Source organism: Bubalus bubalis, chromosome 21 (genome assembly GCF_019923935.1).
Source record: "Bubalus bubalis isolate 160015118507 breed Murrah chromosome 21, NDDB_SH_1, whole genome shotgun sequence".
Taxonomy (NCBI): Eukaryota; Metazoa; Chordata; class Mammalia; order Artiodactyla; family Bovidae; genus Bubalus; species Bubalus bubalis.
In genome coordinates this window covers 39,176,808-39,199,929 of record NC_059177.1, presented here as the reverse complement: position 1 = coordinate 39,199,929, position 23,122 = coordinate 39,176,808, and the positions used below count along the sequence as shown (strand labels likewise).

Below are 23,122 nucleotides of genomic sequence, written 5' to 3'. Positions count from 1 at the left end.
GATGTCTGTGAAGAGGGACCCTTGAGGAACAGGCAAGAGAAACAGCAGCTCCCACTGCAGTTGCTCCTCCACATTGGCATCGCATGTCTACCCTGGTCGCATCTGCTCTGATGGCTCTTCCAGCGGCCAGTTTAGGGTGCATTTGTTTAGGTCTTCCCTACTTTTCACCGTAAACCATGTCACCGCAAACCCTATCCCAGTACAGAGAATCACATACATCACAATTCATAGTGAAAAGTAACGATTCCTCTCCGAAAGCTGATTTCACTCTTGGCCTATTTGGGGAAATAGCAGCTAATGCTCTGCAAATCATTGTCTTCTTTTCCTTGCCCAGGTTGGGGGAGGCTGGGCTTGCTTTAGTCCATTGATGTATTCAGGAATGGCATCTTCTGTCCCCAGCCAGGTCCACGTGGGAGGAATGGGGGATTATGGATGAGTGGTGCAGGAATGTGACCTGTTGTCAGCCACCCGAAAATCATGCTGTGGTTTTACAGCCCCTGACCATGTGTCAGAATGATTCCATTTGGTCAGAAAGAACCAAAAGAACACTGCTGCTACCACTTACCCTGGGCTGTCTTTGCCAAAACACTTGCTTGCTGTAATATAGGCGTATATGAAGTTTTTCATTTATCATTTATATACTTGATATAAACACACCAGATTTGAAATGTATGCAAATCAGGATCACAAAATGCACATATCAAGTTTGATGAATATACAAATCTATCAAAGTTGGTATCTACATATATATCAACGTTCAAATACAGTGTTTTTCCAGAATACAAACAGATTTTTTTTCTAGTTCTAAAAAGAACCATGTTGTACAAATTTCAAGCAGCATGAGGTTCCATTAAGGAGAAGGGGGAAATGGTATGCCCTTGATCCCAAGCTCCAGAGAGAGTTGCTGATGTTTGCTTTATCTGCCATCTAAAGTTTTAAGAACATTTGTAAACAAGCGTCTCCCAGAGAGGATGAAATTCTACTGCAAAGTGGTTTTTACCCTAATAATATGTCATAGCCATGTCTTGATGCTGGAAGACACATGTTTTCCTTATCCTTTTTAAGAAGCTTCATAGTGTTACACTGAATGGCAGCACCATAATCCATTTAACCAGTTAACTATTAATGGATTTTTTTTAGTTGTTTCTAATATAGTGAACAACATCAAAGTGTTGTATTCATATCTTTCTGCCTTTTCTCCAGGTATTCAAGTTTGTTTTTTTTCTCTTAGGAGATTTCCTGGGTCACTGAATGTGCCCAGGATTCATTTTGAAAAGGTGTGACCAGATTATAACACTCAAATAAGCATGCCGTGCTCCTTTGATAAGTTTCTTATCAACATGAGGCATTTTTGATTTCTTATCAACATGAGGCATTTTTGATTTGATTTTCCAAGTATATTGTATATATTGTACTATTGTTATACAGAAATAACCAGTGTTGGAGTGAGTTATTTAAAGTAAGAATGACTGCATCTGTTTTCATGATAGCAGTAAGAGGTTACTCACAAGGCTGTTGTGCTGTCATTGAACCTCATTCTTCCCCCTTTGTATTTGTGTGGCCTAGGTATATCATATGCCGCCACTATTTAAGTTATATAAGAAAGTCAATAGGAAACTTTTGACTCGAAATGAAAGATAGGTTGACCTATAAATATACTACTACTGCTACTACTACTAAGTCGCTTCAGTCATGCCCTACTCTGTGCGACCCCACAGACGGCAGCCCACCAGGCTCCGCCGTCCCTGGGATTCTCCAGGCAAGAACACTGGAGTGGGTTGCCATTTCCTTCTCCAGTGCATGAAAGTGAAAAGTGAAAGTGAAGTCACTCAGTCGTGTCTGACTCTCTGAGACCCCATGGACTTGCAGCCTACCAGGCTCCTCTGTCCATGGGATCTTCCAGGCAAGAGTACTGGAGTGGGTTAAACATACTAAGTTAATGTAAAAAGTAACTTTTTTAAGCCAAAATAAATATGGCAGTTTACTGAGTTGGGCTAGTATTAGTGACCATAGCTTTGCTAAAATGGGATTGAACTGAATGCTTCCTTTGTACAGAGGAACAAAGCTTGTGGATTTTCAGGTCATCAAGAAAATACAGATTTTTCACAGCCATCTTGTCTGTCTCCTCTCTGTATTGTCCTACCTCCCAATTATTCCTTACCCCAGTGGTCTAACTTGCAGCCAGACAGAATTTTTATCTCTCTCTTTCTTCCTAGGAGGTGGTATACATAATATCTAAAATTCACAGATAAACGTTCTCTTGGTTTATCATCTCAATACTAATGCAATTGACCGAAGATCACAAAGAAAAAATTTCCTTTCCCTCAGGAGATTATAAAGAATGTTTATCTTTGGCACAGACTCTCAACTAAGATTTTGTTCTATAGTTTTGAATATCAACAGATTTTCAAAGGGTTCGGAATCAAAAGCAGGTGGGTAACTGCTTTGTGAAAAGTGATTTGATGATGGAGCAAAGACTGTGAAACTCACGTCTGCTCTTCACTGAACCCAAGCAAGAGAAATTATTATTTTATTATTATTCTCTTTATAATGTTAGAATTTCAACTTAGATTATGGAGTGTAATTGTGCCAGGCACATTCCTGTAGTGGGAGACAATGTAAGTGAAAGAGTTGTTCAAAAAGAAGCTCACTGTGGGACTTCCCTGCAGGGCCAGTGGTTAAGACTGTGCTTCCAATGCAGGGGGAAGGGATTCCATCCCTCGTTGGGAAACTAACGTCCCACATGCCATATAGCATGGCCAAATATTTTTTAAAAAAATTTTAGAGTAAGAATGGTAAAATATTTTTTAAAAATAATTTGCTATCATGTTTTTGTCAATCGGTTTTACTGAAAACAACTTTTCCAAGTATTGTATATATTGTACTATTGTTATACAGAAATAACCAGTGTTGGAGTTGCTTCCTTAAAGCATGAATGATTGCATCTGTTTTCATGATAGCAGTAAGAGGTTACTGATGATTCAGCCAGGTAGCCTAAACTCCAGAGTTCTGCCCAACTCTCGTTATAGTCCCTGAGCTTGACAGTAATAACTCTCCTGACCGCCAAGATCAAGGCAGTGGTTGAGAATCGTGACCTAGATACCATTTGAACAAAGGTCAAAATCAATGTCATTTCTGTGCTCCTTGCTGTCCTGAAATGATGTACCCCACCCTGATGTGCTTTCTTGACTGAAAACCTTTCCATAATCTGCCTGAGATTGGTGATGATTTATATGACAGAGAAATAATTGCCCACTGAAACAACAGAGTATTGGATAAGTAAGGAATGGTACATTAATATGATTAAATTCTCTGTAGTAGGTAATAAGAACAAACTACTGCTCTGTGGGGAGAAGGCAATGGCACCCCACTCGGTACTCTTGCCTGGAAAATCCCATGGACGGAGGAGCCTAGTGGGCTGCAGTCCATGGGGTCACTAAGAGTCGGACACGACTGACCGATTTCACTTTCACTTTTCACTTTCATGCATTGGAGAAGGAAATGGCAACCCACTCCAGTGTTCTTGCCTGGAGAATCCCAGGGACGGGGGAGCCTGGTGGGCTGCCGTCTATGGGGTCGCACAGAGTCGGACACGACTGAAGCGACTTAGCAGCAGCAGCAGCACTGCTCCGTGGAACTTGGGTGAATCTCACAGATACAATGATGAGTAAAAGCAGGTGAAACAAGAGACTGGTGTATAATTCCATTACTGTACATGTATAATACGGGGCTGCCTGCTGAGAGGGGGTCATAAAAGAGCCCTCTGGGGTATTGAAAATACCCCTGTCTGTCATCATTTGGACTGAGATGTGTCTCTATGTCTGTGAAAATCCATACAACTGCGCACTTAAGATTTGTGTACTTTACCATTTTGTATTATATCTCAATTAAAAATCAACCTTAAAAAGCAAATCACAGCACACATTTCATCCAGGGCCCCAGTGTCTGTGAAGGGTGAATTAATCTATGGACCTTTGCATCTCAGATGCCTAATGAGACCTCTTACTGGCATCCAACTTATGTGTGGATCAGTTATCTGACAACCTTGAGAAGCTTATACGCAGGCAGTAACTGTAAAATACTTCTGAAGGTTCAGAGGAACCAGTGTATGCATCACTCCAGCCATATCCTGAAGTGCATGTACTACTGCATTCACGAGGGAACTCGCAGGCAGCTCCCACTTCTGGTGACACCTGGCAAGGATACATACACCCTGAGACTCTGGGTTTGTGAGACCTTTGTCACCCAATTATATTTCAAAAGGACCAGCTTTAATCATAAGACTTAGATTTGAAGCAACATGATGGACCTAGAGATTGTCATACTGAGTGAAGTAAGTCAGACAGAGAAGGAGAAATACCATATGATATTTCTGATGTGCAGAATCTAAAAAGAAATGAAACAAATGAACTTACTTACAAAACAGAAACAGACTCAGACTTAGAGAACAAACTTGTGATTGCCAGCAGAGGTAGGAGGGGAGCGATAGTTAAGGAGATTGGGATGGACGTGTACACAGTGCTGTATTTAAATGGATTACCAACAGGGACCTACTGCATAGCATGGGAACCTGCTCAGCGTTCTGCAGCAGAATGGGTAGGAGGGGAGGTTGGGGGAGGTCGGATACACGTATATGTATGGCCAAGTCCCTTCACTCTTCACCAGAAACTATCACAGCATTGTTATTCAGTGGTACACCAACACAAAATAAAAAAAAATTTACTAAGGCTTAGATTGTTTTGGAGAAGGCAGTAGCTTTTACAAAGATTTTATCTGAAGTTGTAAGAAAGTTGGAGCACCTAAAGGGGACCTCTGCGAGTTCACTGGCAGACTGCTTTCTGTGGCTCATTCTCCACGCTGTTCTGCCAACAGAATTATCGCATTGCGCCTCGCGTCACAGCGTGGAACTCTGCAGATTTAACGTTCGAAAACAACCCTCACATTTCTCAGTGCACTCTTAGCCTTTGGAATTACTTTAGCAGTGATACCAAGATCTGAGTAACACACCACCTGTGAAAACTGTCTAGATTTGGGACGATTTTCATGTGGTGTTTACAGATAGACACAGCTCATCTGCGACATCAGTAAACTGGGGCAGTTTCACACCATCATTGGAAGCCTCCCTACTTGGAAGTTGAACCTTCTGTAACAACCATCCGTCAGTCAGTCATTCCCCCAAAGATTTTTTAAAGGCTTCCCGATGCAGTGCCTCTTCAAATAAACCAAAAGCCAAAGTCTTGTCAACATAGTCTAATACTGTAACTGCTAATACTCATATCTTATAACTCCCAGGCTGTGAGGACATTACAGATAGATATTTTTCATTCTTTTTTTTCTTTTTGCTTTTGTTCATCTGATAGATGTATCCGCAGTCAAATATATTCTAGTTCAATCATTGCCACTTATCAGATTCTTAGTAAATATTTGTAGAATGTATGAGTTACTGAGTGAATTAATGAATGAGTATAGTTAGATGGTTGAAGGGATGAAGTTTATTGCTTATTTATTCAGAATTTATTTAGTTCATATATGCTTGACACTTTGTGAAATATTTTATGTGGATTATCTCATTTGACTGTCTCAATAGCTCTGTTAAGAAAATACTGTTAGAAAAAGAAAAAAGAAAATACTGTTAGTATCTCCATTTCATAGATTGAGGAAACTGATGCTTAAGGGAAGTTAAGTAATTTATTTGTGTAAAGCTGGGCTTCTTTAACTTTCTATAAAGGGCTAGATAGTAAATATTTTTGGCTTTTCAGGGCATGAAGTATTGTGCCAACTGCTCCTTGGTGTCTTATACTGCAAAAGCAGCCATGAACAGTATGTAAACCGATGGGCAGGGTTGTGTTACAATAAAACTTTATTTACAAACATAGATGGTGGGAGTGTCCCAATGGCTGTATTTTGCTGATCATTTGGAGTTTGCTGACCCCTGTCACATCTCGTCAGTGATGGCACTTTGATTTGAATCAAAGCAACATAACTCTGAAGACCATGTTTAATTAGGAGTAAATTGCAATCTGTTAAAAAAGAAAGCGGGAAACTTTCTTTAGCTGTCCTTTACTAATTCTCCTCTTCCTCCTATTATCATTGCTATTGAATTTTGTTTTTTTGATTTTAGCTTTCAAAACCTCCTTCAAAGAAAATAAAACAAAAGCCCATCTCAGTGAAACATCTGATTAAGTCACTTAACTTCAGGTCACACAGCTAACATACAACCAGGACTTGAATCAGAAATCCCAGAGTTTTCTCAGCTCTCTAGATACCCTGGCTAAAGTTTCCTTTAAAGTCTTTCTCCCTTTTTGCTTTCCCCTCCTAAACCTCTTCAATAGCTACTACCTATTTCGTTTTTCGTAAAACTGACATTTTTAGTGCCTACTCTATGCAGGCACCAAAATGAAGTTGATAATAGAAAATCAAATCAAAGAATGCATTAACCAAATTTTCAGAAACGGGAACCAGATTGAAGTAGAAAGGGATTTATTTGGGGTTTGCTGGGACTGTAGCCTGAGAGACACAGATTTATGCAACACTTGACTTGTGTTCCATTGGGCTAGAAAATGAGGCTTTTAAAGGCAAAAAACATCATAAGGTTATAGTAAGTTACATGAGTTGTTAATCAAGAATTATAACTGGAGCTGGCAAGAAGTCAGGGTGCTTGTTAAGCAAGGGTTGACTGGGGTCCTAAATGGTTCATAGTTAAAAGGAGAGACCTTGAGACCAGCAGGTTGCAGCTGCCAGGTGTTCTGAATAGGCCTGGTGGTGTCCATTGGTCTGGCACAGTTCAGAGAAAGTTTACATTCTCAGTGGTGCAGTAATGTGTCTGAGACCAGATTCTCAATGACAGCCCCGTTCCACTTTTGCATGCCTGAACTGTGGTTATTCCATTATAATCTCAATCTGTCACTGAAAGTATTAGCCCTGCCTTCAGGGAGACAGTCGGGAGAACAGTTAGAAAATAGGTGTTTAAATAGGTCATTAAAGTAAAGTAGAGTAAGTGCTATGAGACAGCAGGCGTTATAGGTGATACCTTGGTGACACGTGGAGGGGATGAGGACCTCTGACCTGCTTGAATTTCTTGGACCCTTCATCCTAGGTTGGCTCTGATGCACTGACCACCTGGGCTATACCTTGACCTTCAGGTATTGACAGGCAGAGAGACCGGTGCTTGCAGGGAGCTAAGCAGAGTGATGGTTAACATATATAGGATGGGCCAGTTTGGATGGGCGCTTCAGGAAGGTTTCTTGATAAAATCAGACTTAACCATGGTCTGAAAAGTGAGAACTGTCCTGCATAGAGCTGAGTGAGGAACATTCTCAGCCAAAGATCAGTGGGGCAAAGGCCTGGAGGCAGTGAAATATTCAGGATATTTGAAGAACAGGAGGGAGGCCGATGAGGCTGGACTGCAGTGCACCATGGGAATAAGAATTAAGACTTTACAGTGAGACTCTATAGGTGGCCTTGACCCAGATCCTGGTGAACTTCCAAGCAGGGCTGTGTTGTCATTGGATTTACTTTTTAAAAGATAATTCAGGGAAATTCCCTGGCAGTCCAGTGGTTAGGACTCCATGTTTCCACTGCAGAGGGCACAGGGTCAGTCTCTGTTGGGAGAACTCAGATCATACAAGACAAACTAAAAATAATAATAAGTAATAGATAATTCTAACTCACTGACTCTCAGAATCACCTAGAGAGCTTTTAAATACCCAGAAGCCCAGACCGCAGCTCAGCTCAATCAGAACAGCTTCTGTGGTCTGTTTCTGTTCTTCTCTGAAGAACTGATTAGAAGTGATAGCAGTAGGCTGCCAGGGGAGAACCCTTGGTGTAACTGCTGTACAGAGAAGGGCTGCCTGGAGGGTGCAGTGAAGAAACCAGGGAAATCAGTCAGTGTTGGTTTAGGTTCAGGGTGGCGGTGGCCTGGGTAGAGTGAGAATGGAGGAGCTGGAAGAAGGTGGACCAGCTGAAGGCATGTTTAGGAGATAGAGTTTTCTGGACTTTCTGATGCATCATAATAGGTATGGAAAGAAAGGGAGGGGTCAAAATAATTCCTGGTTTTGGCAATTAGTCTACGGGGTTGAAAGATACCATTGTATTGCAGTGGAATTTTGACATGAAGGTGAAAGGGTCATGATCGACTTAATTTAGCTTCAGTTCAGTTCAGTTGCTCAGTTGTGTCCGACTCTTTGCGACCCCATGAATCGCAAAACGCCAGGCCTCCCTGTCCATCACCAACTCCTGGAGTTCACTCAGACTCACGTCCATCGAGTCGGTGATGCCATCCAGCCATCTCATCCTCCGTTGTCCCCTTCTCCTCCTGCCCCCAATCCCTCCCAGCATCAGGGTCTTTTCCAATGAGTCAACTCTTTGCATGAGGTGGCCAAAGTACTGGAGTTTCAGCTTCAGCATCATTCCCTCCAAAGCAATCCCAGGGCTGATCTCCTTCAGAATGGACCAGTTGGATCTCCTTGCAGTGCAAGGGACTCTCAAGAGTCTTCTCCAACACCACAGTTCAAAAGCATCAATTCTTCGGTGCTCAGCCTTCTTCACAGTCCAACTCTCACATCCATACATGACCACAGGAAAAACCATAGCCTTGACTAGACGGACCTTTGTTGGCAAAGTGATGTCTCTGCTTTTGAATATGCTATCTAGGTTGGTCATAACTTTCCTTCCAAGGAGTAAGCGTCTTTTAATCTCATGGCTGCAGTCACCATCTGCAGTGATTTTGGAGCCCAGAAAAATAAAGTCTGACACTGTTTCCACTGTTTCCCCATCTATTTCCCATGAAGTGATGGGACTGGATGCCATGATCTTCGTTTTCTGAATGTTGATCTTTAAGCCAACTTTTTCACTCTCCACTTTCACTTTCATCAAGAGGCTTTTGAGTTCCTCTTCACTTTCTGCCATAAGGGTGATGTCATCTGCATATCTGAAGTTATTGATATTTCTCCCGGCAATCTTGATTCCAGCTTGTGTTTCTTCCAGTCCAGCGTTTCTCATGATGTACTTTGCATAGAAGTTAAATAAGCAGGGTGATAATATACAGCCTTGACTTACTCCTTTTCCTATTTGGAGCCAGTTTGTTGTTCCATGTCCAGTTCTAACTGTTGCTTCCTGACCTGCATACAGATTTCTCAAGAGGCAGGTCAGGTGGTCTGGTATTCCCATCTCTTGAAGAATTTTCCACAGTTTATTGTGATCCACACAGTAAAAGGCTTTGGTATAGCCAAGAAAGCAGAAATAGATGTTTTTCTGGAACTCTCTTGCTTTTTCCATGATCCAGCGGATGTTGGCAATTTGATCTCTGGTTCCTCTGCCTTTTCTAACACCAGTTTGAACATCTGGAAGTTCATGGTTCATGTATTGCTGAACCCTGGCTTGGAGAATTTTGAGCATTACTTTACTAGCGTTTGAGATGAGTGCAATTGTGCGGTAGTTTGCCCATTTTTTGGCATTGCCTTTCTTTGGGATTGGAATGAAAACTGACCTTTTCCAGTCCTGTGGCCACTGCTGAGTTTTCCAAATTTGCTGGCATATTGAGTGCCGTACTTTCATAGCATCATCTTTCAGGATTTGAAATAGCCCAACTGGAATTCCATCACTTCCACTAGCTTTGTTCGTAGTGATGCTTTCTAAGGCCCACTTGACTTCACATTCCAGGATGTCTGGCTCTAGATGAGTGATCACACCATCGTGATTATCTGGGTCGTGAAGATCTTTTTTGTACAGTTCTTCTGTGTATTCTTGCCACCCTCTTCTTAATATCTTCTGCTTCTGTTAGGGCCATATCATTTCTGTCCTTTATCGAGCCCATCTTTGCATGAAATGTCCCCTTGGAATCTCTAATTTTCTTGAAGAGATCTGTAGTCTTTCCCATTCTGTTGTTTTCCTCTATTTCTTTGCATTGATCGCTGAGGAAGGCTTTCTTATCTCTTCTTGCTATTCTTTGGAACTCTGCATTCCGATGCTTATATCTTTCCTTTTCTCCTTTGCTTTTCACTTCTCTTCTTTTCACAGCTATTTGTAAGGCCTCCCCAGACAGCCATTTTGCTTTTTTGCCTTTCTTTTCCAGCGGGATGGTCTTGATCCCTGTCTCCTGTACAATGTCACGAACCTCAGTCCATAGTTCATCAGGCACTCTATCTATCAGATCTAGGCCCTTAAATCTATTTCTCACTTCCACTGTATAATCATAAGGGATTTGATTTAGGTCATACCTGAATGGTCTAATGGTTTTCCCTACTTTCTTCAATTTCAGTCTGAATTTGGCAATAAGGAGTTCATGATCTGAGCCACAGTCAGCTCCTGGTCTTGTTTTTGCTGACTGTATAGAGCTTCTCCATCTTTGGCTGCAAAGAATATAATCAATCTGATTTCGGTGTTGACCATCTGGTGATGTCCATTTGTAGAGTCTTCTCTTGTGTTGTTGGAAGAGGGTGTTTGCTATGACCAGTGCATTTTCTTGGCAAAACTCTATTAGTCTTTGTCCTTCTTCATTCCGTATCCCAAGGCCAAATTTGCCTGTTACCCCAGATGTTTCTTGACTTCCTACTTTTGAATTCCAGTCCCCTATAATGAAAAGGACATCTTTTTTGGGTGTTAGTTTTAAAGGGTCTTGTAGGTCTTCACAGAACTGTTCAGCTTCTTCAGCGTTACTGGTTGGGGCGTGGACTTGGATTACTGTGGTATTCAATGATTTGCTGCAGAGATCATTCTGTCGTTTTTGAGATTGCATCCAAGTGCTGCGTTTTGGACTCTTTTGTTGACCATGATGGCCACTCCATTTCTTCTGAGGCATTCCTGCCCGCAGTAGTAGGTATAATGATCATCTGAGCTAAATTCACCCATTCCAGTCCATTTCAGTTCGCTGATTCCTAGAATGTCGACATTCACTCTTGCCATCTCCTGTTTGACCACTTCCAATTTGCCTTGATTCATGGACCTGACATTCCAGGTTCCTATGCAATATTGCTCTTTACAGCATTGGACCTTGCTTCTATCACCAGTCACATCCACAGCTGGGTAATGTTTTTGCTTTGGCTCCATCCCTTCATTCTTTCTGGAGTTATTTCTCCACTGATCTCCAGTAGCATATTGGGCCCCTACTGACCTGGGGAATTCATATTTCAGTATCCTATCATTTTTCCTTCTCATACTGTTCATGGGGTTCTCAAGGCAAGAATACTGAAGTGGGTTGCCATTCCCTTCTCCAGTGGACCACATTCTGTCAGATCTCTCCACCATGACCCACCTGTCTTAGGTTGCCCTACGGGCATGGCTTAGTTTCATTGAGTTAGACAAGGCTGTGGTCCTAGTGTGATTATATTGACTAGTTTTCTGTGAGTATGGTTTCAGTGTGTCTGCCCTCTGATGCCCTCTTGCAATACCTATCATCTTACTTGGGTTTCTCTTACCTTGGGCATGGGGTATCTCTTCACGGCTGCTCCAGCAAAGCACAGCCATTGCTCCTTACCTTGGATGAGGGGTATCTCCTCACCAGCACCCTTCCTGACCTTCAGCGTGGGATAGCGCCTCATGCCAGGCTTCCCTGTCCATCCCCAACTCCCAGAGCTTACTCCGAACTCATGTCTATTGAGTAGGTAATACCATCTAACCATCTCATCCTCTGCCATCCCCTTCTCCTCCTACCTTCAATCTTTCCCAGCATTGGGGTCTTTTCTAGGGAGTCCATTCTTCACATCAGGTTGCCAAAGTATTGGAGCCTCAGGATCAGTTCTTCCAATGAATTAGTCCAGGACTGATTTCCTTTAGGATGGACTGGTTGGATCTCCTTGCAGTCCAAGGGACTCTCAGGAGTCTTCTCCAACACCACAGTTCAAAAGCATCAATTCTTTGACACTCTGCTTTCTTTATAGTCCAACTCTCACATCCATACATAACTACTGGAAAAACCATAGCTTTATCTACACAAACTATTGTCGGCAAAGTAATGTCTCTGCCTTTTAATATGCTGTCTAGGTTGGTCATAGCTTTTCTTATAAGGAACAAGTGTCTTTTAATTTCATGGCTGCAGCTTCCTTGGTAGCTCAGCTGGTAAAGAATCGGCCTGCAATGCAGGAGACTCTGGTTCAATTCCTGGGTTGGGAAGATCCACTGGAGGAGGTATAGCTACCCACTCCAGTATTCTTGGGCTTCCCTGGTGGCTCAGATGGTGAAGAATCTGCCTGCAGTGCAAGAGACCTGGGTTCAATCCCTGGGTTGGGAAGATACCCTGAAGAAGGGAATTTAGCTTGGAATTGCCCAAACTGTTGGTCTGTCTGTAACCCAAAGTAGATTCATATTTGTATCTTTGTGTATGTGTGTGTGTGCCTGGTCGTGGTACATCTTTGGGGGAAAGTGAGGCTATATCTACTTTTATAAAGAATCTTGGATATATTAGTCATTGTGCTAAACATTAATTTAATCCCCTTAACCACACTCTGAGGTTATGGGGGAATAGTCTTATTTTACTCATGAGGAAACTGAGGCACAGTGAGGTTATAATTACCTTTCCCATGAGCATTCGTCCCATTGAGCAGCTAAGCACTTAGTTCAGTTGGTAAAGAGTCTGCTTACAGTGCAGGAGACACGGCCTCAATTCCTGGGTTGGAATGATCCCCTCGAGAAGGAAATGGCGATCTGCTCCAGTGTTCTTGCCTGGAGAATCCCATAAAGAGCCTGCCAGGCTACATTCCATGGGGTCGCAAGAGTTGGACGACTTAGCGACTAAACCACCACCACCAGCATCATGACCATACGACTGTTAAGTGGAAGAATTAAGTTTCAATCCTGGGTCTACCAACCTAGTTTCTAAAACTCTGTGCTTAGTCACAGCACTAGTCTTAGAAACCCAAGTTGCTGTTTCGGGCAAGTTCATGACATTCAACTACAGGAGACCTATTTGCATTGTTTTTAAGGAGTGACTTATTCTCAGGCTATTGTCAACAGCTGTTTGTATAAAATAAGCTTCATCCTGGTTAAATTTTACCTGCACTTAGCCCACTGGGGCCATTTTTTTCAACTGAGATGCTGGAGGAATTCAAAAATCCTGAAGTACTGTTGCTTCAATAAGTAGACTACATGCTCTGTGAGGAAGTCATATTATTTTCTCAAAGGAGTGAAAGTTGGTCCAGTAAGGCAATGATTGCTGCAAACAAACTTTCTGGTTTTCCCTTGTGTTCTGCTTCGAGTGGCACGTTCTATCAATCAAGGCCTGCTGGGAAAGATTTTTGTCTTTTCTTGTTGCAGTTTAATTTTATCCTCTGCTGAGCTCAGGTGCATTTTAAATACAAAGCCCGAACTGTTCAGTTACTCTTCATCTGTGTCCTCCTTGAGATAGGGCTAGCTTTTGTTGAGCGGTATCACTTACTTAGAGGGAACTTCTTTCATTGATGAATTTGAAGACATTTGTCCACTTAAATAATCTTTTTGTACCCCCCACCAAAATGTCGCTTAGCGAAGGCTCTTGAATCAGACACTCTGACAGCTTTAACGCTGTCTGCGGAAAACAGTTCTCATCAGTTTATTGGTGGCCGAAGTGGGATGTTTAGAACAGTTCAGGGGTTGATCGTAGAGGGCTGTGACAAGGGACAGGCACCTTAGCGTGACAGGCCCCGAAGCCGTCCCGTGGGCATGTGGTTTGGAATAGGAAATGCCCTGTGAGGCATTGCTTGGAGAGTGGATTGATACTTAATCAATCTTCAGAGACTACACTGTAAGAGCAGCCATTCAGTGCTCCAAACAAAGCACAAGGTAGAAATACCCCCTCCAAGACAAAAAGAGAAAAAAAGGCATCGGGATGTGTAATTAGTTTGCACTTGGCTTGCTTGCCATGACTCAGAAGCAGCAGCTGCTCACGCCCATGCATTTCGTGTTCACCTTGCCCAGGAGCAGGTTTCATCAAGAAGGCATTAGGTTTTGTGCCGCCACTGACTGGTTTTCTACATTTGTTTAAACAAAAGAGCTACTGAAAACTGTTCACTCACAATGCGTTATCAATGACTGTTGACACTGTTTAAGAATTGCTGATTAATATATTTTTTTTTTTTTACTACATTTTCCTGGTTAGAACTTAGATTCTAAACTTAAACTCTCGAGCTGTGATGCAACATAGCAGCTTAGGTCTAATAGGGATAAGGGTTTACTCAGAAGGGTGGGAGCTGCCTTTTAATAGTTGATGCAGAGGGAGGACAGTGGCGACATGTGGATTCTTTAAGGAATCCTGGGCGCTCACCCCATCTATGTGAGTTTAAGCTAGACTCTCTGCTCTGAAAGGATAAGTGTCATGCTTTGTCCAGGATCATATCCCAGTGCCCTCTTCTTGACATGTGCGTATCTACTCCTGTATCACCAATTACTAGAAGCTTAGAGGCTAAACCAACACACACTTGCCATCTCACAGTTTCTGTGAGCCTTCTGCTTCGAGGTTTCTCAGAAGCCTGCAAGCAGGGTGTCAGCGGGGCAGGTGTCTCATCTGAAAGTTCAGCTGGGGAAGGATCCATTCCGCTCTCACTTGGGTTGTTGGCAGAATTCAGTTCTTCCAGGCTGTGTTCCTCAGGACCTCGATTTCCTGCCATTGCTTGCCACACCTACCCCTCTAGCATGGCTGTGTTTGTCACAGCTGAGTGGGGACTGGTAAGAGTCTGCTAGCAAGATGAAGATTAGAATCCCTTGTTGCCTAAACATAGAAGTGACTTCCCTTAGCTTTTGCCTCTTTCTACTGTAAAAATACAGTAAGACCCCTACAATGTTCAAAGATGCAAGCATGCCACTGTATGCCAGCTGTCATACGGTACTGTTGTAATTTTCAAGGTATAGTACTGTAAGATTGAGGCTTCCCCAGTGGTTCAGTGGTAAAGAACCCGCCTGCTAATATAGGAGATGCAGGTTCGATCCCTGGGTTGGGAAGATCCCCTGGAGAAGGAAATGGCAACCTACTCTTCTATTCTTACCTGAAGAATCTCACGGATAGAGGATCCTGACAGGGCCTGATAGGAGACTATCCATGGGGTCACAAAGAGTCAGACATGACTTAGCCACTAAACAACAATTAGAACTGTAAGATTAAAAATATTTTCTTTTTTGTGTGTTTTTGTAAAGTAGTATAAACCTATTACAGTTCGGTACTATATAGCTGATGGTGGTAGTTGGGTACCTAGGCTAACTTTATTGGACTTAGGAACAATTGGATTTGAAAACACACTCTCAAAACAGAACTAGCTTGTATATAGGGGACTTCCTGTAGGCCACTAGATCAGCCCAGCCTCAGAGAGCGGAGACTTGTAGGGTCTGAATACCTGGAGTGGGGACCATTGGGAGATACGTTGAGAGTCAGCCTGTCACAGCATACAGCAGGCACTCAGTGCGTGTGTGTTGAGTGAATGAGCATAAGAGCTGGGTTCTTAGGATTTGAGCTAAAAAGAGCTTATCATTTCCCCCAGTCCGCCCCCCGCCCTGCCATCACATATGTAACTATAAGATGAGCAAGGTTTGCTTTAATAATTTATATATGATACCTATGTGATATTTACATAGTCTTCCCCATCCTTCATAATGCCATTTGGATCTTTGGTTACTGGACTTAAAGTTTATCCAAAATGATGACCTGACCTACTCCTAAGGAGGAATCTCTTCAAGGGAAGGATCATATGCTTTGTCTCCTTAAGTTTTTCTTGCTGCATATGTGGTGGGGATTTAAAACAGTCCCCACATCCTGCTTCCTGGATTCTGAGTCTTGTAAATGGACTGCCCTGAGCAGCTTTTTGCTTCAAGGGAATGGAAAAGCAAGGGTGAGAGTTCACATTTAATATGCTTTAGTTGAAGTCACTTGCTACATGTGGAAACAGCTCTGCTTTCTCCCCCAAGCCTCTGATATTGTTGGAGCTTTTCAGTGCATGGCAGGATTATGAACAAGAGAAAGTCAACATTGTCCAGCATTGCAATACCAAATCAAGAGAAACTTGCTGGCAAGGCACTGAACCTGAAATAAGCTTCTCTTGCCCCAGGCTTCTCTCTCTCTCTCTCTCCTTTCTCCCTCTCTCTCTCTCTCTTTTTTTTTTTTAATTTCAAAGGTCATGAGAACATCTGTGTGAAACAGTAGCTTAAGACTCTGGGTCATACTTTGCTGGATTGGAATTTCTCTCTTGCTTCTTCCCAGTACAACAGCAGCCTTTACATTAAGAAGACTGGCAAGGGGTAGGACAGGCGGGCTCCCCACTATCTTCTTGGCTCTGAAACACAATGCATTAAAAAGATGAAGAAGGACAAAAATCACCATGTGGGCCCCTGTGGAAGTCCCATTTGCCAGGTGCCCTCATCTGCCCACTCCCTTGCTTTCTTCTGCTTTGGCTTTGAAACTGAGAGTTGAGTGAGTCTACAGCTAGAGGAAATGGCACTGTAGACCGAGCCCAGGGCAGTTTGATTCTCATGAAAATGAGAAATTGCCTATATTGACAGTATGCATGCTTGCTGCTGGCAAGATCTGCATCACTCCTGGGCCTCCCTGTCTCCCTGCCGGGTTGGCTTTTCCAGTAATAGACTCCTCCAAGCCAAGTCTGACAATTAAGTGGTAAACCCTCTGGTGAGCTGGGGAGGTGGGAGCAGAGGGATAGAGAGTGGTCAGTTTAAGCAGACCAAGAGCTTTAAATTTATTTCATCTGTAGCCTTCTCTGGCCATGCTTCTCAATTCTCTGGAGATGAATAACTTGTGAATTGACTAGTCTCCATGAATATTACGAATTAACAGGAAGTAAGCCCGTGTCCGTGCTCAAGGGCCACTGGAAGTGAGGAGGGTGAATTTTATTAGCATTTATGATTGTGTTGCTTTCTCACATTAATCCCTTCCCGTGGCTGAGGAGTTAGGAATTTTCTCATCTGTTGATGGAAACCAGTCCCAGGAGTGTGTCCTGTCAAGAGCTGGAAAATAGATGATGATACGGGGCCGTGACCTTTCCCTCTGACAGGAAGTCTTCCTTCTCTGGTGAGACACCTCTGTGATGTTTTGCATATCTATTAGATTACGCTTAACTATGATGCTGGAAATTTTTGATTTGAAGTTAATCCAAGCCTCCTGCTCAGGAATTCATACTTGGTTACTTGCCACTACTTATCAGCAGACGAAAATCATTCATTTCAGAAGTCCTGCAGCCTTTCAGAGCTCTTCTTCATCAGCCATGACTCCTTCTGGGTTGTGGCTCTGTTTTCTCCTTGACTTTATTCTGTGGCAGTGTGGGGTGCTAAATGCACTTAATTACCTCTGATTCCACTTCTTGCAATCCCACTGCATCAGTGACAGTCCAGAGAGAATCAGAGAGCGTAGAAAATGTCATTGTGATGTCAAAAGGGAAAAAGAAATCTACCTTAGAAACTGAGAGTATAGGGTGTACAAGAAGAAAAGTCATATTTGTGAGTATTAAAAAGGAGAGTCAAGAAAACAATGATATTTTCAACATAGATCCGTGTTAATAGATCAATATAGTTCAATATAGATCAGCATTGTTTCAACAGTGTCAGTAGTTTGATGCTCTTATCTTCTTGAATGTAGATAGATTCTGAAATTATTGACAAGCATTTAATTTATTAATGGCTTCTATGATGGCTCAGATGGTCAAGAACCTGCCTGCAATGTCAGAGGACCCGGGTTCGATCCCTGGGTCGGTAAGATCCCCTGGAAAAGGGAACGCCAACCCGGTCTAGTATTTTTCCCTGGATTATCCCATGGACAGAGGAGCTGGGTGGGCTGCAGTCCATGGGGTTGCAAAAGAGTTGGACACAACTGTTTATTAATAAAGGAATGTGGTCAGTGCTCTGTCTCTGAGGCTTAACTTGGAATGCAGTTTTGTAAAAATAGCCAAGTTATGAATGGTTTTTGTCAGGAACTTCTTGAGAGCAACTTGAACTAAACCCTGGTGAGTGGTACCCAAGGTGCTGGAGTCAGAATGGAAGAAGCTGCAGCATCCTTGCTGTGTGGCTCTTTAAGTGATACCTGTGGGTGAAGAGAAGAATCAGATCTGAAATCAGATCTCCTAAGAAATGCCTGCCCTTTTCTTGATAAACACTTTAGCTTCTGAGTTCACAGTTACCTGCTAACCATCACTGTGGATGGATCATCATTGCTGCAATTCAGGATGTGCAGAGCCTCCGGTCCTGCTGTTTGTCACTTTCCACCATAGCCGTGGTTAATGGTATAGCCATTCGCCCTCAGCAGGCATAAATCCTTTTTCCCACATGAGGGTATTGGCTGGATATGATGTTTATAGGACTAACGGAGCAGCTGGCGATGTCGGATTCAAGGCAACTAGGTTGTCTTGGCCATCCTATTCAGCAGATGGCCAGGACTTGATAGATTGAAGATTATTAGGATCCAAGTCAGGGGCCACATGGCACAGTGGATGGAAAAAGTAAATGGCAGCTCATCCCCAAATGCAGACACACGCAGTCTGGCAGGGCCTCTCTACTTCCATGTCATTCTGCTTCCAGCAGGAATAAATGGATGTCTGCCTGTAGAGCCTAGATTATAGAGAGACATCTCTGGAGATTATCGATAACTTGGTTACTTAATTGACAGCTGGCTGAATCACAGCTATAATTTAGAAAGAAAATTTTATGAAGTTTAGGCGTCGTCCATGTTTATATAAATTTGCCCTTTTGCCCAAACCTACATGTCATGGTTTCCTGTATTGCTGATATCCCTATGTCTTCTGATTATATCCAAAGACAACTTAAAAGCTTTAAATTCAGAGCCCTCTGTTGCGTCAGCATGCTATCCTTTTGAAGATGACTAATGCCATGAAAGCTGCTCTGAATTGGAAGTGCCCGAAGCTACGTTTTGCAATGAGAGCAGGAAAGGACTGCTCTCCGGGAAAGCGGTGTCTATTTCTCCTCGTCCATTCTAGGCTCGTTTGTGCAATTGCTGCCTTCTCCATATTACTGCATAACTTCTTTGACTCTAAAGTGGAAGGAAGCAAATTTCAAAAGCCAGGAACACGCCTCGTGTGGTTTTAGAGGGAGCGGCATATTACAAAATGGAGTGGATGTCAAATAAATGTGCATCTTTTGAAAATTGAACTCAAGGAGATATTATTGCTTCTAGAGCCAAGTGCATTAAGAAGTCTCAGGGATAAGATGGCTGGTGTTTGACATTCATTTACATTTGAGTGTTTGGGTCAGGTTGTTACCCAGTCCTATGCAGCCCATATGAAGTGTTGCATTTGGACTCAGCATTACACCCCAAGCTTCATACATTGCATTCTCATAACTTGATGAGATTGGGGATTTCCCTGGTGATCTGGTGGCTAAGACTCTGAGCTCCTAATCAGGAGGTCTGGTTCGATCCCTGGTCAAGAAACGAGATCCTACATGTCACAAGTGAAAGATCCTGCCTGCCACAGTTAAGCCCTGGTGCAACCAAATAAATAAATAAAATTGAAAAAATTTTTTAAATTTGTCATTAAAAAAGCCATGATATTGTATCCCCATGTCACAGATGAAGGCACTGAAGCTCTAAGATTTCCATCTTCCCCCATCTCTTGGCCTCCTCTATCCTGGGCAGAGATCAGAAGTCACCTTGTATACCTTCTCTGTAGGCATATTTCAGAGGTGCCCAAATTGCTTAGCTAATGTCTCTGAATTTTTTTAAAGTGACACATTGCTTGAAGCAGTGAGTGGATGGGATTATTTCAGTTAGGCTTATGCCTTCTGGAACAAACCCACTTATTAATATGCTTAGGATTCTAATCCCGGAGAAGGCAATGGCACCCCACTCCAATACTCTTGCCTGGAAAATCCCATGGACAGAGGAGCCTGTTGGGCTGCAGTCCATGGGGTCGCTAAGAGTCGGACACGACTGAGCCACTTCACTTGCACTTTTCACTTTCATGCACTGGAGAAGGAAATGGCAACCCACTCCGGTGTTCTTGCCTGGAGAATCCCAGGGACGGGGGAGCCTGGTGGGCTGCCGTCTTTGGGGTCGCACAGAGTCGGACACGACTGAAGTGACTTAGCAGCAGCAGCAGCAGCAGGATTCTAATCCTGATTTTTAAATCCAAGGCATGAACTGCAAAGTAGGTTCCGTATTATTAGTAAGTTACTTTGACCAGCCACTTAATCTTCATTTTTCTCCCTTTTCCTGTCCGTCTTCTAAACCTCAACCATATAAACCAGCAATAGAGGCTGTGTAAATGGACATTGTAGAAGGCTTTTCATTTTCAGGATTTCTTAGAATCTAGGGTAAGGCTCTTGAGCCTGAATGAGACCAGTCTTGAATAATCAAACACAGAGATAGAGGAGTCAGAAACAACCAGAAATTGAAGGTGGATTAGGGTGCCAGGTAATTTTCTTTTTTCATGGGCTACAACATTATTGGTGGATGTAAGTCACAGGGGATTAGAACACTTTCTTTGAAGTTTCACATCATCTGATAAGGCTGAATGCATTAAAGGGTTCCCCTGAATACAGAACATACCCCTATTATTGGGATCAAAAATCAGAGTATCCAGGGGACATTCCTGGTGGTCCAGTGGTTAAGACCCCATGCTTCCAGTACAGAGGGTGCAGGGCCCATCCCTGGTTAGGGCACCAAGATCCCACATTGTGCAGGGTGTGGCCAAAAAATAGAAAAAAAAATCGGAGTATCTGTTAAATGTTGCCACAGTGGAAGAGGGGTAACACCATTTTGTAGAAGCACACGAGTTGCCCATGTTGATGGTAAATGTTGTGTTTTGTGACGTGAGATCTCATTGAGAAACCATCCAGACAAGCCATAAATGAACAAAGTGTATTAATTAAGAAAATGGTTGATATCATAGCCTATCTCCCATCTTCCACCTCTGTACAGTCATGAAACTCAGGTAAATGTTGCTCTTGAGTAAATGATCCCAATTAGTTAAAACAACAATCATCTTGTTAACTTTCTGATTCCCTAGATTAGCTGGTTGGTGCTTCTGGTCAAGGCCAACTTGGCTGGTCTCTGCAGACTGCAGGTGGTCCTTCTAAGGCTGGATGGTCTCAAATAGACTTACTCTCCTGTCTGCTCTATGGCCTCGGTCTAGGATGGCTTCAGCTGAGACTGCGTGTGTCCGCTCCTCTGGTCTCTTGTCCTCTCTTGTTTCTAGCCTGGCATTCCTCACCTGGTGGTTTCCAGATTTCAAAGATTAACAAGACAGTATAAACCCTTGCACCCAAGTGCCTATATAAGCCTCTCTCTGCATCACGTCTGCTAATGTCTTTTTGGCCAAAGCAAATGTGGTCAAGCCCAGTTTCAAAGAGTAGAGAAATTGATCTGCGCTCTTGATGAGAGGAGTAGAAAACCACCTTTCCAAGGTGTGTGTGACAGGGAAGGCGGAAGTTGGTGGCCATTTGCCATTTCCCACATACGTTAGAATAACTTTGAGTAGTTGGGCTGGCATTAACATGTCCAGCAGCCCGAATCTGGACAAGGGAGAAGGGGGACCATGTTTTTGTCTCTAACTTCAATTTGATACGGGGTGTTTGTCTGGAATCTTGCTTTATTCTGTCACTCTTAAAGTTTGGCCATTCACTGATAGGTTCTCTTATCTTGCATTCTTGAATTGTATTTCCGTTTTGATTAAGTTTTAAAATATTTGATTAGTCTATGCTGTGGTGCAAATATGATTTTTTTTTCCATTGTGTGGTGTTCTGTGGATCTTTGCGTTTTAGGAATGTTTTGTCCTACAACCAGTGTATTAAACCCCTGGTTTGAGCTTTCTCTCAGGCTATTTTGGAAGTACACTCATGACAGCTTCTGAAATTCTACCGTTGTGCTCTGATACAGTGATCCCTTTCTTTTAATACTTGTAGTCTTTTTGATGTAGCACCAAATTCCACCTCATTTTATTAGTCTATAAACATAACCCCATACCCAGTGACAACTGTGTTGGAATTTAGTCATAACTCAGGGCTCCAGACATTAATATGTAATCACCGTTAACTCAGAGCATCCATTCTGCGTTTCTGTCTCAACTTAATGCGTGGTTGGAATCATGGGCTAGTTAATTCCTTGCATTTTTCTGAATGTTACTGGATGTTTAGCAGCAACCCCGCCTCTACCCCTTTGATGCTCATAGCCCCACCTCCTCTACCCTTACTTATAACAACCAACAGTGTCTACAGACATGGTTACGTGTCCCCTGGGTGGGAATGGGGAGATAGGTGAAAATGCCTCCAGTTGAACCACTGCCAAGGCAGAAGAGAGAAAGACATTGCGAAGTATGACTTCTTATTAGAGAGCAAACTAGGATTGGCAACCAGACAAGGAGAACTGTAAGGGAGGAAGAGGTGCACTCATTTTTTCAGTTACCTTAAAATTTAACCTATGATGGCCCCGGAGTCCCCTGGACTAACCAGGAGACATCAAGTTGGATCTTGCTACATGTTGAAAGGGTTCATCAATATCTTAACTTTATTATGTTAGAAGTGGCTTAAATGTAAATAACATCCCTGAAACAAAAAGAAGTTTCAGGAGATATACTGGTCATAGATAATGGATTTAGAGAAACTCAGTTGGAAGAAGTTCAGTGTACACAAAAGCAGAGAAAATCATATCATGGCCCTTCTGATTCAAATGCCCTAAGATCCTAAATGTGGTTAATGGCCAGTCCTGATGCGTTTGTGCCCTGCTCGCTTCCCCTGCTACCCATTGCTGAATTCTTTGGAAGCAAAAATCATTTCATTTGTTGCTATTTCACTATGTGTCTCAAAGAAGGAACTTAAAAACCAAAATTATAACATGCTGGTGAAATTTTAATCTTCTGGAAAAGAGAAGATTGAGAGTAATACCGAGCAGTATCAGAAGTTAAGGGGAAAGTATGTGAGTCAGGATCAAAGAAGCTTGACATTTGAGGGGATTAAAAACTCCAGGAGGAGGAGAAGGGGTGTTGCCTGGTGGTTTAATGATTAGGATTGGCGCTTCCACTGCTGTGGCCTGCATTCAGTCCCTGGTCAGGGAGCTGAAATATCCGGCAAACTGTGCAACATGACCAAAATTTAAAAAAGAAAGAAAGGAAAAAAAATAAAGAAAGCTCCAGGGGGGAATCAAGGTTGGAGACACTGTCTCTTTGAGCTCCTTTCCTCTCTCTGTTTGCCCTGCCTGAGTGACTCTTAGAAA

At 42.8% G+C, this 23,122-nt stretch overlaps 1 protein-coding gene across 7 annotated transcripts in view; it reads left to right on the top strand.

Annotated features, from left to right (window-relative positions):
- Positions 1-23,122, top strand: part of PTPRG (protein tyrosine phosphatase receptor type G) — a 786,384-nt gene that overhangs the window by 578,001 nt on the left and 185,261 nt on the right. The window lies entirely within an intron of this gene.